This window comes from Schistocerca cancellata, chromosome 12, assembly GCF_023864275.1.
Source record: "Schistocerca cancellata isolate TAMUIC-IGC-003103 chromosome 12, iqSchCanc2.1, whole genome shotgun sequence".
In the NCBI taxonomy this organism is placed as follows: Eukaryota; Metazoa; Arthropoda; class Insecta; order Orthoptera; family Acrididae; genus Schistocerca; species Schistocerca cancellata.
The window spans coordinates 123115285-123130189 of record NC_064637.1 but is presented as its reverse complement, the minus strand read 5'-3'; the positions used below and the strand labels follow the sequence as shown (position 1 = coordinate 123130189).

General features: G+C 43.0%; 1 protein-coding gene across 1 annotated transcript in view; it reads right to left on the bottom strand.

Moving 5' to 3' along the window:
- The window catches only part of LOC126109650 (short neuropeptide F), a 693796-nt gene extending 688841 nt beyond the window's left edge, over positions 1-4955 (bottom strand). The window contains exon 1 of the mRNA XM_049914699.1: positions 4896-4955. The gene's annotated coding sequence lies outside the window, so the exon portion shown is untranslated. The remainder of the gene's footprint in view (positions 1-4895) is intronic.
- Between the last annotated feature and the right edge of the window lie 9950 nt (positions 4956-14905).

Here is a 14905-nt window from a genome sequence, read left to right as displayed (position 1 = left end):
TCCAGAGTAATTCCAACGAAATTTTGTGTACATGTGACTTATTTGTATAAAAATACTTGAGAAGTAATATTTCCCCACCATCCCTAGAAGTGGGGGTGGGAAGATGTGACTTGAAAAAGATATTCGATGAAGACCGATATTAGAGTCGAATGCATATTTTTCTTGGTCGCTAGACTTACTGGTGATAGTCCCAAAGACGTTTCACTGCCAGCAGTGGTGGAGGTAGTCGGGGGACAAAGACAGTGACCTAACAGCGTATCTCTGTAACGCCTGACGCAGTTTCAATGCAACTTCCACTCTTACCACTTGCCGTCTGGAAAGAAATTACTTTGACAGTAAGACACCCCTATCTGCCCTATGGCAGAACGTGGGGGTAAAAGAATTGACGTGAGAGCAAAACTCAGGAACTAATGGAGCAATTTTAACCAAATATTGTGTATGCATGCATTTGTACAAAAATATGTGGGAGTAAGATAGGCTCAGTATCCCTAGGGCTGGGGGTGAGAATGAGAAAGGGTGACATTTCAGAATGTTCGAAAATGGCGTATTGATATTTGTTTCTTGTGTTTAGCTGAAATGGAACCTTTTAAAAGTATGAGGCTGAAGTTTCTTATCTGCGTTGTTCAGCGTATCAACCACATCACGAGAATGGGCATTGTAGCAATTCAGTAATTTTGTCAGCGTGTTCTGCTAAAATCCCACATTGCTGAATACCACAGATACAGTTAACGTACTCACTGGAGCCAGATGTTGTAAAGCAGCGGAGATTCAAACAATTGCCCTCAAGATTCCTTCTTCTCGAAGCTGCAGTAAGTTTGAGTTCACAGTACGTGTAAAAGGAGACAGTAGTCAAAAGGTCATGTTCAATGGAGAGGAAATTTGTGTAAAATATGTGTATATAATCTATTTGGCGTACGTATGTGTGGGTAAAGTCACGGGCAAAATGTCAGTCGTACATAAAAGGTGATTCAGCTGCCCCTACTGATGTCATTTTATGCAACCAGTAGTATATCTGTACCGGGAATGGTATCCAGGCAGGTGACAATCATGTAATCAATATAAGTTTCCTCTCGGAACTTTGGCCGACAGTTAGCAAACGGAAGAATACTGTAAAAAGTAAAAGTGAGGATTTGCGATGAGGTGCACAGTATTTTTGGATCAAGATATACTTCACTTCAGCCATGCTTATGCAAGTGTCTTCAGTCTTTCCCTGTGTAATTAGCGGTGTAGTCATACAGCTTTTGAATGCATCTGTAAGTTCATTCCGCTTACAACACTTAATTGTTATAAGTAATTGTTATAAGGAATTATACCTATGAAAATCATTTTACATCTGTCTTTTCTTAAATTCGTACTTCACCCTCATCTGCAACTCTTCGTTAGTAAATTACACATTACTGGATGACCGTCAACTGCATCAACACAGTTCTTTCATTCTTCTTCTTTGATTTGCTTTAAAGTCAGTAGTAAGGTTTGCACATGTTATTGCAAATGTAAAAGGGATGATGGAACTACGAGAAACCGATGACAGTCGCAATGGGTAGACCTTCTCCTGACCAGTGCATTGTTGAACAATTGCTCATCTTCTGAAGATGGGAAAATTTATCTAGCAAAATCAGTAAAGGAAACTAAAACTAATTGAGTAGACAAATAAAGTCTGAAAGGAGGCACCAGGAAAAATACAGTAAGAACCGTTCGAATTTTTTTCTCCCTCTTTTTACATAAATTCCCGGTAGTCTATCTTGCTAAAGATTTCATAAATACCATCAAAAGTTTCAGGCAGTATAAATTCAGTATTCTTCTCCAGCTTTGGTTTCTGCATGCTGCTTTCCCTGTATATTTGTCAGCACTGTTGGACTTATTTTAATTTCTTCCTGGAATAATACTATCCTAGACGAATGAGAGAGAATTAATATATAAGTACATATAAAAGCAGATAACAGATAAATATCAGCGTTCATACCACGGAAGCTGCTTGAATGATGTTTAATTACAGCTAATATATTTGGAGGGAAAATGGGAATGATTCAGCTTTCTTCATCGTGGTAATGGTATCTCTTGTCTATTCCAGTAACTTACGATAATGTGAGAGTTTGATGTTTGAGTAAATCTTTAATTAACGAATGAGCACGACTCATTCTACAGGAAACCTTCACCTGAGATGCCTCATTTCTAGTGGAATATAGAAGGTCATAATAAAGGGTACAGCTATCAAATGTTAGAATTTGAAGAATGTTTTTTATATTTTATTATTAGTTCCAATCAATTCTTATATCCTCAGATCAATATGTTTTAATAAAATGTCGTGAAAATCTTATGTTTTCCACACTACCTTTTTAATCTTCACCGGTCGGACGATTTCATAATTGTTGGACACAAGTAATAAAATAGAATATTTTTTAGAAACTGCCTTGAAAGATTGAAAAAAAAATCTGTAACCGAGTCATCGTTACCATTTCCAGATGATTTTCCTCATTCCCCCCCCCCCCCCCCGCTCACAACTAACCAATCTCTTTTCGAACTTCTGCTACGCAACTGTGAACCTTTTCTTTTTTACTATTTTTTTGTATCCTTGTGCATTCACTTTGGGTGGGTGCACCGTTTTTTCAGCCGTATTTTATATGGTGTGACTTATGATACTGTCTGCATGGGGATGGGAACAAGCTGTCAAAACACAGTATGTTAATCTGGGCAATGAATAGCCACTTATAATGCCCATTGTGTTTAAAATACTTCTCTCAACTTCAAATATATTCTTGAAATTACATTAGAAATTTGCAGTATCGATTGCCGTGAAAGGTGTCAGTATATCACAAGCGATTTAACCCACTGAGTATGTATCTTATATTAATTTTTTAAAGTTAGATACAACGTGTATGGCAGAAAGAAAGTTACAAAAACAGTACAAATAAATGATGTCAGTACTTGCAAAAATTGTGATGTAATTGCACTATACAACCTGTGGGCGATGTTACTTATGCAACAGGTATAAAGCCTTAAGTTGCTTAATTTGAAACACATAACTCATGAAATTTCATACAGAGATGGTAAGTGTATTATTGTATGAGGTGCATGAAACGCATTCTGAGACTTTTATTTACACAAAAGCTATAAAGAATAGGTTCCAAGCAGGCACGATAAGATAAAAATAAAGTCTGGAAGCAAATAGGAGGTGACTGATGTAATTATGTGAGGAACTTGTAATATATATTGTCATTGTCACAGCAAAAAAGTTCAGCGATGTAATTCATGTAACTTTTCCAGTAAGTTCAGAAATTCCACCAAAGCTCACGGGTTTATTTTTTAATTATTTTTCAATCATCAGATACAAAAGCGTCTTCCGATATTACTCGGAATTAGAAAACATGTCTATTCTCAGTAAAGATAGATAAAGAAGTGCTGGATTCAGGTTTTAGTTGTTTCTATTGCCAGAAAAAGCCGGCGGTAACGGTTTGCCCACCTAAAAATTATGCAAATGAAAAGCTGAATAAATTTGATCTCAACGGTAATTAAATAAATGCTACAGGAAATATACTGAGAGGCGAGGTGTATGAGACGTTACAGATAGTAAAAGCAGATTATCGGTAGAATATCACTTTTGGGGCTGTCTTGTATTTTACTCTTCTCTTCCACCACTTTATTTTTTGCTTAATCATGACGATTTTTGTACGTAAGTTCAAATCAGATATTTCCATTATTTTTTCTGATTCGAATGTCCTGTTCTGTTCTACACCATTGTCAATGCAAATTTGTGTACAAAATGTGCTGACTTAGGATGGTGGAGTACTATAATAAAACGACAGAACTGCTGAGGTTAACTGAGAAATTTTGCAATATATTTTATATGACTGCGACACACAATATGGTTCGCTGTGCTTCATCGTCAGCACAAATGGGTGCATATGTGCTGATCTGATGTAGGCTGATGGTGGAATATGACAACAATGCTTGACAAAACTGATGAAGTTAAATGAGAAATTCATGCTGTAAATTACATAGTCACGTCTGTGAAACAAAATACGGTTCACTCTGTAACTTCGCCAACATGAAGTAGTGTAAAATATGTCCTGACTCGGTGTGGACAAGTGTGTAGAACCTAACTCGAGAAAATTCACTGAAGTCTAGTGTGAAACTTATGGATTATGTTGACGTGACTGGGACACAAAATATTGTACGCTCTACGTCTTTCTCAACAAACAGTAGTGTACAATATGTACTGACTTAGGGTGAACACATGTTGGAATACTAGAATAAAGTTCAACGAAATTGATGAATTTAGGTTTTAAATTTATGCAATATGTAGTCGTGACTGAGAAACGAAATATGATTCGCTCTGCAATTTTGCCAACAAAAATTAGTGTACTATATGTGCTGATTTGTTGTACACAAGTGCTCGAATGCTAGACTAAAACTCAACAAAGTTGATGAAATTAACTAAGAAATTTTTGCAGTATATTGCATGACTAGATAACGCAATGGCCAACAGAAGGTAGTGAACAACTTGTGGTCACTAGAGGTAGACAGTTAGTGAAACACTATAATAAAATTCGACAAATTTAATAAAGTTAAGTGTTAAATTTACTCAGTAGATTATCTTGACTCGGACCCAAAATTAAAAGATTTAAATTATACATCACATACACAAGACAATGGTCTGGAACGTGACTGGACAGACAGTGGAAGGAAAGCTGGAACGTGCCTGGAGAAAATTGACGAAATTAGTTGCGAGATTTGTATTGTTAATTATCATGACGGCCATATAAATGCATCGCGCGCCTTAAAACTGTTCGACAACTGCGACAGTAAGAGGCATACGGGGGTTGGGACGGGGGGGCGGTAATTTATTGCCGGGGGCGGAGCGCCGCGGACAGCGCGGCGGAGCGTCGGCGTCCTACCTTGCGGAGAGCGAGCAGGCGTCGGCGTCGGAGCGAAGCGAGCTCGTGCGGCGTCGGGGCGGCAGTGAACGCCCGAGGCCGCCGCCGTCTTATATAGGCGATGTGCGGTGGCGAGCATGCGCAGTGGGTCGCCTGCCAGGAGAAGGGAGGGGGCGGCGCCCGCGGCCGGTCGGTGGTGGTGGGGGTGGGGGCGTGGGTGGGTACCCACTACCCTCTACCCGCCTGCACCGCCCGCCGCGACCTGGAACCGAGGGCAGCCTCGTCTCAGAACGCCGGCAATAGAGCGAAAAATACCCGTAAAATTTCATCACACACTCACACACGATGTACTAAACATCCCTTTGGAGACATCTACATAATATCGTTGCAGTTCACAGTGACGTGTTTAGCAGAGGGCTTGTAGAAGCACTTACGTATTATTTCTCTATGGCTTTCCTCTCTAATAGCATGTCGGAAAATCGAACACCTAAATGTTTTCGTGGAAGCTCCTCTTACGTTATTACGAGAGTCATTTATCCCTATTTGACAGGGAGTGAAAAATATATTGTTGCAATTAGAAGAAAAAGTGGACCGTTGAAATTTAGTGAAAACATCTCGACGCAATGCAAAACGCAGTTTTTTTAAATTAATTGCCACTCCAACTCGCGTATCATATTCGCGACACTCTCATCCTATTTCGTGATAATACTGCAAAAATAGGGATCCATCTTTTATCTTTTTCGATGACGTCTGTCAATCCTATCTGCAGGAGTATTGCTGGGCGATATAGGATCATTAACAGGGGGCGGTCTCTTTCTTAGACTTGTTACATCTTCTAAGTGTTCATTCAGTCCTTGCTTAGCCTTTCCCACAACTTTTTCTATGCGATCGATCCAATTCAAGTAGTTCGTAATTGCAATCCTTAGGTATGTGGTTTGATTGAATTTACAACCTTTAAATTTGTGTTATTTGTCGTGTAACCGAAATGCAACAGCTTGTTTTCATAGGGGAGGATAATGAAAGTAGGAATCCATGACAGTTTTTGCTATGTACCTGAGCCTAGAGACTAATTTTAGGACCGCATTAAGGAACACGAACTAGCGACCGTCATAAGCAGTTTCCATCATTTTCTTTTGATTTCTTGCTGCTAGACGTGAAATTGTTTTTAGCTCAACGTTTGTAAACAGTCTGAGTTCCGCATTTTCAAGTGTGCTAAGGAAGGTAGAATCAGGCAGCTGGTATCCCACTTTGCAGCCAACCTATTAAACAGACAGGACATAATCGCATTTTTTTCCGCTGATTCCCTTCTATTACCTGCTGCAGCAGGGGATGTAACTCATATGGAAAAAAAAATTAGTGGTTCACTTACGTGAAATTGAACTAACCGAAAACTAATTTTACACCTCACATCAAATTTTAAACGCAAAAAGTTTTGGATGTGCTTCATTACTGCAACATGTGGTTCTCAGATGGTACCGAAGGCACTTTATAAATTATGTTTTCGTCTCACATTGTACTTTACGTGATTATTTTACCTGAAAAAGTATCGTGTCTTTAAACCTATGTATCTTAGAAATGGATAAAGGTATCAGAAACTTTTCAAGGTTGTTCGAAATGGTTCAAATGGCTCTGAGCACTGTGGGACTTAACTTCTGAGGTCATCAGTCCCCTAGAACTTAGAACCACTTAAACCTAACTAACCTAAGGACATCACACACATCCATGCCCGAGGCAGGGTTCGAACCTGCGACGGTAGCGGTCACGCGGTTCCAGACTGAAGCGCCTAGAACCGCTCGGCCACTCCGGCCTGCCTAACCGAAACGTAATAGCTTCTTTTCGTAGGGGATGGCATTGTTCCTAGAGGATAGTGGACGTAGGAATACATGACGTTTTTTGCTATGTATCTGAGCCTGGAGACTAATTTTTGAACCGCATTAAGGAACACGAACTAACGACCGTCATAAGCAATCATTTTCTATTGCTTTCTAGATGTGAAGTTGTTTTTAACGCAATGTTTAAACATTCTGATTTCCGCATTTTTAAGTGCGCTGAGGAAGGTAGAATCAGGTAGTTCGTATCCCACTTTGCAGCCATCCTATTATACAGAGAGGACAATCGCATTTTTTGTGCTCCGATAGGAGCATTTTTCCACTGGTTTCCTTCTATTACCTGTTGCAGCAGGGGGTGTAACTTGTATGAAAAAAATTTGTGGTTCACTTACGTGAAACTGAAGTAACGGAAAACTAATTTCACACCTCACACCAGATTTTAAATGCAAAAAGTTTTGCATGTGATTCAGTACTGCAACATGTGGTTCCCAGATGGTAGCGATGGCACTTTATAAATCATGTTTTCGTCTCACATTGGACTTAAAGTGATTATTTTAGGTGAAAAAGTAAGGTGTCTTTAAACCTATGTATCTTGGAAATGGATAAAGGTATCAGAAAATTTTCAAGGTTGTTCGAGATCGGCCATTTACTATACATACCTGCATAGCCGTCTTGGAATTCTCGGATGGGATTTGGACCGCTGCTGACGGTGAAAATATAGTAAAAAAAATGTTTTTTGGTGTTATCTCTAAGAAATCGTCCATGAACTAACGATGCTTCCATATGCCCCTTACGTCTTATCGTAGACCATCTCAAATGCAACCTATTTGCTCCATTTCCCTAAGCAGGAGGCAGTGTCTAATAGTCATACTTTAACCCTTTTACTGTAGGATAGGGAGACTAGGACGATCCTTCTATGGGGTATACAAATGGTGCCTAGCCCAAGGGCTATCCAGAACACTTGACCCTACCTTTCTGTCACGAATAGAACCCGAGGCATCAGCGGTGTCTCATGCATACCAATATGGAATATATGGTTAATTCTTCAGTTACATATTTTTAAACCAGTTGAGATTCTATATACATTTAAAATTAATTATATATCGTGAGGACACCTAAGTCATACTCCATCTGTTGCACACTGCCTTGTGCCTTGAAACAGACGAAGATCTTTTACGACGCAAGATGCGATATCTGCAAATTGAGTTTCGTTTCTGTCTTAACAACTGTACCTGTCTTGATAACGGAAATTTGTGTTAATTCCAGTTTCAAAATCCAACTTGTAACTTTTTTCATAATACTTCTGCTTATTTTGATTTCTCTTACTGATTGTTATATTATTATTCTATTAAACACCAACAAATTGTTCCAATGGCTCTGAGCATTATGTGACTTAACATCTGAGGTCATCAGTCCCCTAGACTTAGAACTACTTAAACCTAACAAACCTAAGGACATCACATATGCCCAAGGCAGGATTCGAACTTGCGACCGTAGCAGCAGCACGGTTCAGGACTGAAGTGCCTAGAAGCGCTCGGCCGAAACGGCCGACCAATAATATAACACATAGACGACTGAGTAAATTATTGACAAAACTTCATCGATTGCATCGCTTTTAAATCTCAACTGAATATTTGTTCCTAGTTACATGACCGTGATGTAGCTTGGAACACGGTTTTTGAAATTACACAAAAAGACTGAAGCACACAAAAAAGTGAATGCCTCCATTTAAAAATGAAATAAGAATATACACGGACGCAAAAAGTAGCAACGCCAAGCAGGAGTTGCGCGACATAAACAAAATTGATAGGCGTGTTTCTGCATCTGAAAGATGTCTATTCAAATTTTGCTCCATTCGCATAAGAGTGGTGTCGGCAGCGGCATTGTTGTTGTTGTGGTCTTCAGTCCTGAGACTGGTTTGATGCAGCTCTCCATGCTACTCTATCCCGTGCAAGCTTCTTCATCTCCCAGTACCTACTGCAACCTACATCCTTCTCAATCTGCTTAGAGTTTTCATCTCTTGGTCCCCCTCTACGATTTTTACCCTCCATGCTGCCCTCCAATATTAAATTGGTGATCCCTTGATGCCTCAGAACATGTCCTACGAACCGATCCCTTCTTCTAGTCAAGTTGTGCCACAAACTACTCTTCTCCACAAGTCTATTCAGTACCTCCTCATTAGTTATGTGATCTACCCATCTAATCTTCAGCATTCTTCTGTAGCACCACATTTCGAAAGCTTCAATTCTCTTTTTGTCTAAATGTTTCAATTCCGTACATGGCTACACTCCATACAAATACTTCAAGAAACGACATCCTGACACTTAAATCTATACTCGATGTTAACAAATATCTCTCCTTCAGAAAAATTTTCCTTGCCATTGCCAGTCTACATTTTATATCCTCTCTACTTCGACCACCATCAGTTATTTTGCTCCCCAAATAGCAAAACTCCTTTACTACTTTAAGTGTCTCATTTCCTAATCTAATACCCTCAACATCACCCGACTTAATTCGACTACATTGCATTATTCTCGTTTTGCTTTTGTTGATGTTAATCTTATATCCTCCTTTCAAGGTACTGTCCGTTCCGTTCAGCTGTTCTTCCAGGTCCTTTGCTGTCTCTGACAGAATTATAATGTCATCGGCGAACCTCAAAGTTTTTATTTCTTCTCCATGGATTTTAATTCCTACTCCGAATTTTTCTTTTGTTTCCTTTACTGCTTGCACAGTATACGAATTGAATAACATCGGTGAGATACTACAAACCTGTCTCACTCCCTTCGCAACCACTGCTTCCCTTTCATGCCCATCGACTCTTATAACTGCCATCTGGTTTCTGTACAAATTGTAAATAGCCTCTCGCTCCCTGTATTTTACCCCTGCGACCTTCAGAATTTGAAAGAGAGGCAGTCAACATTGTCAAAAGCTTTCTCTAAGTCTACAAATGCTAGAAACGTGGGTTTGCCTTTCCTTAATGTTTCTTCTGAGATAAGTCGTAGGGTTAGTATTGCCTCACGTGTTCCAATATCTCTACGGAATCCAAATTGATCTTCCCAGAGGTCGGCTTCTACTAGTTTTTACATTCGTCTGCAAAGAATTCGCGTTAGTATTTTGCAGCTGTGGCTTATTAAACTGATTGTTCGGTAATTTTCACATTTGTCAACACCTGCTTTCTTTGGGATTGGAATTATTATATTCTTCTTGACGTCTGAGGGTATTTCGCCTGTCTCATACATCTTGCTCACCAGATGGTAGAGTTTTGTCAGGACTGGCTCTCCCAAGGGTGTCAGTAGTTCTAATGGAATGTTGTCTACTCCCAGAGTTTTGTTTCGACTCAGGTCTTTCAGTGCTCTGTCAAACTCTTCACGCAGTATCATACCTCCCCTTTCATCTTCATCTACATCCTCTTTCGTTTCCATAATATTGTCCTCAGGTACATCGGCCCTGTATAGACCCTCTATATACTCCTTCCACCTTTCTGCTTTCCCTTCTCTGCTTAGAACTGGGTTTCCATCTGAGCTCTTGATAAAGAAAGAGTAGCGGCACTATGAGGATTAAAATCAGGTTCGTTTTAAATACACGCTCTAACAGTCGTGAGCGATAGCTACTTTCGAGTTTGGACGTGATGAGCTGATGTTAGTCAAGAATGCCTTAAAAGCGGAAAAGCGTCAGTATAAACGCTTCACTGAATTTGAACGAGATCGAACAATGGGGTTACCAGAAGCTGGATGTTCCTTCTGCGTTACTGCAGAAAGACTTGGCAGGAATGTAGGCACTGTACATGATTCCTAGCAGCAGTGGTCACAAAATGTACGGTCGCAAGAAGACTGGTCTCTGGACGGCCACGTAGCACTGCCGAGGGGGTAGCCATTGCGTTCGCAGCATTCCTGCCAAGTCTTTCTGCAGTGACGCAGAAGGAACATCCAGCTTCTGGTAACCCCATTGGTCGATCTCGATCAAATTCAGTGAAGTGTTTAATACACTCCTGGAAATTGAAATAAGAACACCGTGAACTCATTGTCCCAGGAAGGCGAAACTTTATTGACACATTCCTGGGGTCAGATACATCACATGATCACACTGACAGAACCACAGGCACATAGACACAGGCAACAGAGCATGCACAATGTCGGCACTAGTACAGTGTATATCCACCTTTCGCAGCAATGCAGGCTGCTATTCTCCCATGGAGACGATCGTAGAGATGCTGGATGTAGTCCTGTGGAACGGCTTGCCATGCCATTTCCACCTGGCGCCTCAGTTGGACCAGCGTTCTTGCTGGACGTGCAGACCGCGTGAGACGACGCTTCATCCAGTCCCAAACATGCTCAATGGGGGACAGATCGGGAGATCTTGCTGGCCAGGGTAGTTGACTTACACCTTCTAGAGCACGTTGGGTGGCACGGGATACATGCGGACGTGCATTGTCCTGTTGGAACAGCAAGTTCCCTTGCCGGTCTAGGAATGGTAGAACGATGGGTTCGATGACGGTTTGGATGTACCGTGCACTATTCAGTGTCCCCTCGACGATCACCAGTGGTGTACGGCCAGTGTAGGAGATCGCTCCCCACACCATGACGCCGGGTGTTGGCCCTGTGTGCCTCGGTCGTATGCAGTCCTGATTGTGGCGCTCACCTGCACGGCGCCAAACACGCATACGACCATCATTGGCACCAAGGCAGAAGCGACTCTCATCGCTGAAGACGACACATCTCCATTCGTCCCTCCATTCACGCCTGTCGCGACACCACTGGAGGCGGGTTGCACGATGTTGAGGCGTGAGCGGAAGACGGCTTAACGGTGTGCGGGACCGTAGCCCAACTTCATGGAGACGGTTGCGAATGGTCCTCGCCGATACCCCAGGAGCAACAGTGTCCCTAATTTGCTGGGAAGTGGCGGTGCGGTCCCCTACGGCACTGCGTAGGATCCTACGGTCTTGGCGTGCGTCCGTGCGTCGCTGCGGTCCGGTCCCAGGTCGACGGGCACGTGCACCTTCCGCCGACCACTGGCGACAACATCGATGTACTGTGGAGACCTCACGCCCCACGTGTTGAGCAATTCGGCGGTACGTCCACCCGGCCTCCCGCATGTCCACTATACGCCCTCGCTCAAAGTCCGTCAACTGCACATACGGTTCACGTCCACGCTGTCGCGGCATGCTGCCAGTGTTAAAGACTGCGATGGAGCTCCGTATGCCACGGCAAACTGGCTGACACTGACGGCGGCGGTGCACAAATGCTGCGCTGCTAGCGCCATTCGACGGCCAACACCGCGGTTCCTGGTGTGTCCGCTGTGCCGTGCGTGTGATCATTGCTTGTACAGCCTTCTCGCAGTGTCCGGAGCAAGTATGGTGGGTCTGACACACCGGTGTCAATGTGTTCTTTTTTCCATTTCCAGGAGTGTATGACGTCTTTTTCGCTTTTAAGGCATTCTTGGCCAACATAATCCCACTGCATCTCCAGCAGAAGTCTGAGCAGTAGTTGGCATCACAGACACACAAAACACTGTTAGAAGTCTGTTACTACAAGGACAACTCCGGGCCAGAAGACCTTAGCGTGTATTCCACCGACCTCATACCATCTCAATTTGCAACTTCAGTGGTGTCAATCGAGTGTTCATTAGAGGGCAGGGTCAAGTTCTGCCGTGTTTTCTGATGATATCTGGTTCTGCCTTGGTCCTAGTGATGGTGTGTGTTGTTTAGAGGGAGGCCATTTGAGGGCGCGCAACCATCCCGTCAGCGTGGTAGACGCACTGGAGTGATAGCGGGAGCTACTGTCTGGGGCGCGATTTTGTGTAACAGCAGGAGCACTCTCGTAATTATCCCACGCATCCTAACCGTAAATTTTTTCATCAGTCTCGTGATTCGAACTGTTGTGTCGCCATTCGTGAACAGCATTCCAGGGAGTGTTTTCCAACAGGATAACGCTCGCCCACAAACCGCTGTTGTAACCCAATACCCTCTACAGATTTTTGACATGTTGTCTTGGCCTGATCGATCAGCAAATCTGTCTCCACGCGAGCATGTATGAGACATCATAGGACGACAACTGCACCGTGTCACCCACAACCAATATTTACCGTCCTGTACTGTCTGACCAAATATGATATGGAAGTCCACCGCACAAACCGACACCTGGCACCCTTACAACGCAATTCACGCACGTTTGCGTGCTTGTATTCAACATTCTGGCGTTTACTACGGTTATTAACTGACTAGTATGTCATATTTGCAGTAACTTATCTTGCGCTTGCCAACGACCTTGCCGCAGTGGTAACACCGGTTCCCGTCAGATGAGCGATGTTAAGCGTTGTCGGGCTGGGCTAGCACTTGGATGGGTGACCATCCGGTCTGCCGTGCGGCAAGCGGGGTGCACTCAGCCCTTGTGAGGTAAACTGAGAAGCTACATGATTGAGAAATAGCGGCTCTGGTGTCGTAAACTTAGCGGTGTGCTGACCATATGCCCCTCCATATCCGCATCCAGTGACGCCTGTGGGGTAGGGTGACACGGCGGCCGGTCGGCTCCTTTGGGCCTTCATGGTCTGTTCGGGAGGAGTTTAGTTTATTTTTTATCTTGCACTTACATTAACTTGTGAGCTTACAATGTTAATCACTGAAATATACTGGGTGTTACAAAAAGGTAGGGCCAAACTTTCAGGAAACATTCCACACGCACACAAAGAAAAAAAATATATTATGTGTCCGGAAACGCTTACCTTCCATGTTAGAGCTCATTTTATTACTTCTCTTCAAATCACATTAATCATGGAATGGAAACACACAGCAACCGAACGTACCAACGTGACTTCAAACACTTTGTTACAGGAAATGTTCAAAATGTCCTCCATTAGCGACGATACATGCATCCACCCTCCGTCGCATGGAATCCCTGATGCGCTGATGCAGCCCTGGAGAATGGCGTATTGTATCACAGCCGTCCACAATACGAGCACGAAGAGTCTCTACATTTGGTTCCGGGGTTGCGTAGACAAGAGCTTTCAAATGCCCCCATAATTGAAAGTCAAGAGGGTTGAGGTCAGGACAGCAAGGAGGCCATGGAATTGGTCCGCCTCTACCAATCCATCGGTCACAGAATCTGTTGTTGAGAAGCGTACGAACACTTCGACTGAAATGTGCAGGAGCTCCATCGTGCATGAACCACATGTTGTGTCGTACTTGTAAAGGAACGTGTTCTGGCAGCACAGGTAGAGTATCCCGTAGGAAATCATGATAACGCGCTCCATTGAGCGTAGGTGGAAGAACATGGGGCCCAATCAAGACATCACCAACAATGCCTGCCCAAACGCTCACAGAAAATCTGTGTCGATGACGTGATTGCACAATTGCGTGCGGATTCTCGTCAGCTTACACATGTTGATTGTGAAAATTTACAATTTGATCACGTTGGAATGAAGCCTCATCCGTAAAGAGAACATTTGCGCTGAAATGAGGATTGACACATTGTTGGATGAACCATTCGCAGAAGTGTACCCGTGGAGGCCAATCAGCTGCTGATAGTGCCTGCACACGCTGTACATGGTACGGAAACAACTGGTTCTCCCGTAGCACTCTCCATACAGTGACGTGGTCAACGTTACCTTGTACAGCAGCAACTTCTCTGGCGCTGACATAAGGGTTATCGTCACTGCACGAAGAATTGCCTCGTCCATTGCAGGTGTCCTCGTCGTTCTAGGTCTTCCCCAGTCGCGTGTCATAGGCTGGAATGTTCCGTGCTCCCTAAGACGCCGATCAATTGCTTCTAACGTCTTCCTGTCGGGACATCTTCGTTCTGGAAATCTGTCTCGATACAAACCTACCGCGCCACGGCTATTGCCCCGTGCTAATCCATACATCAAATGGGCATCTGCCAACTCCGCATTTGTAAACATTGCACTGACTGCAAAACCACGTTCGTGATGAACGCTACTAACCTGTTGATGCTACGTACTGATGTGCTTGATGCTAGTACTGTAGAGCAATGATCGCATGTCAACACAAGCAACGAAGTCAACATTACCTTCCTTCAATTGGGCCAACTGGCGGTGAATCGAGTACTTACCGACGAAACTAAAATGAACTCTAACATGGAAATTAAGCGTTTCCGGACACATGTCCACATAACATCTTTTCTTTATTTGTGTGTGAGGAATTTTCCTGAAAGTTTGGCCGTACCTTTTTGTAACACCCTGTATAACGTACAC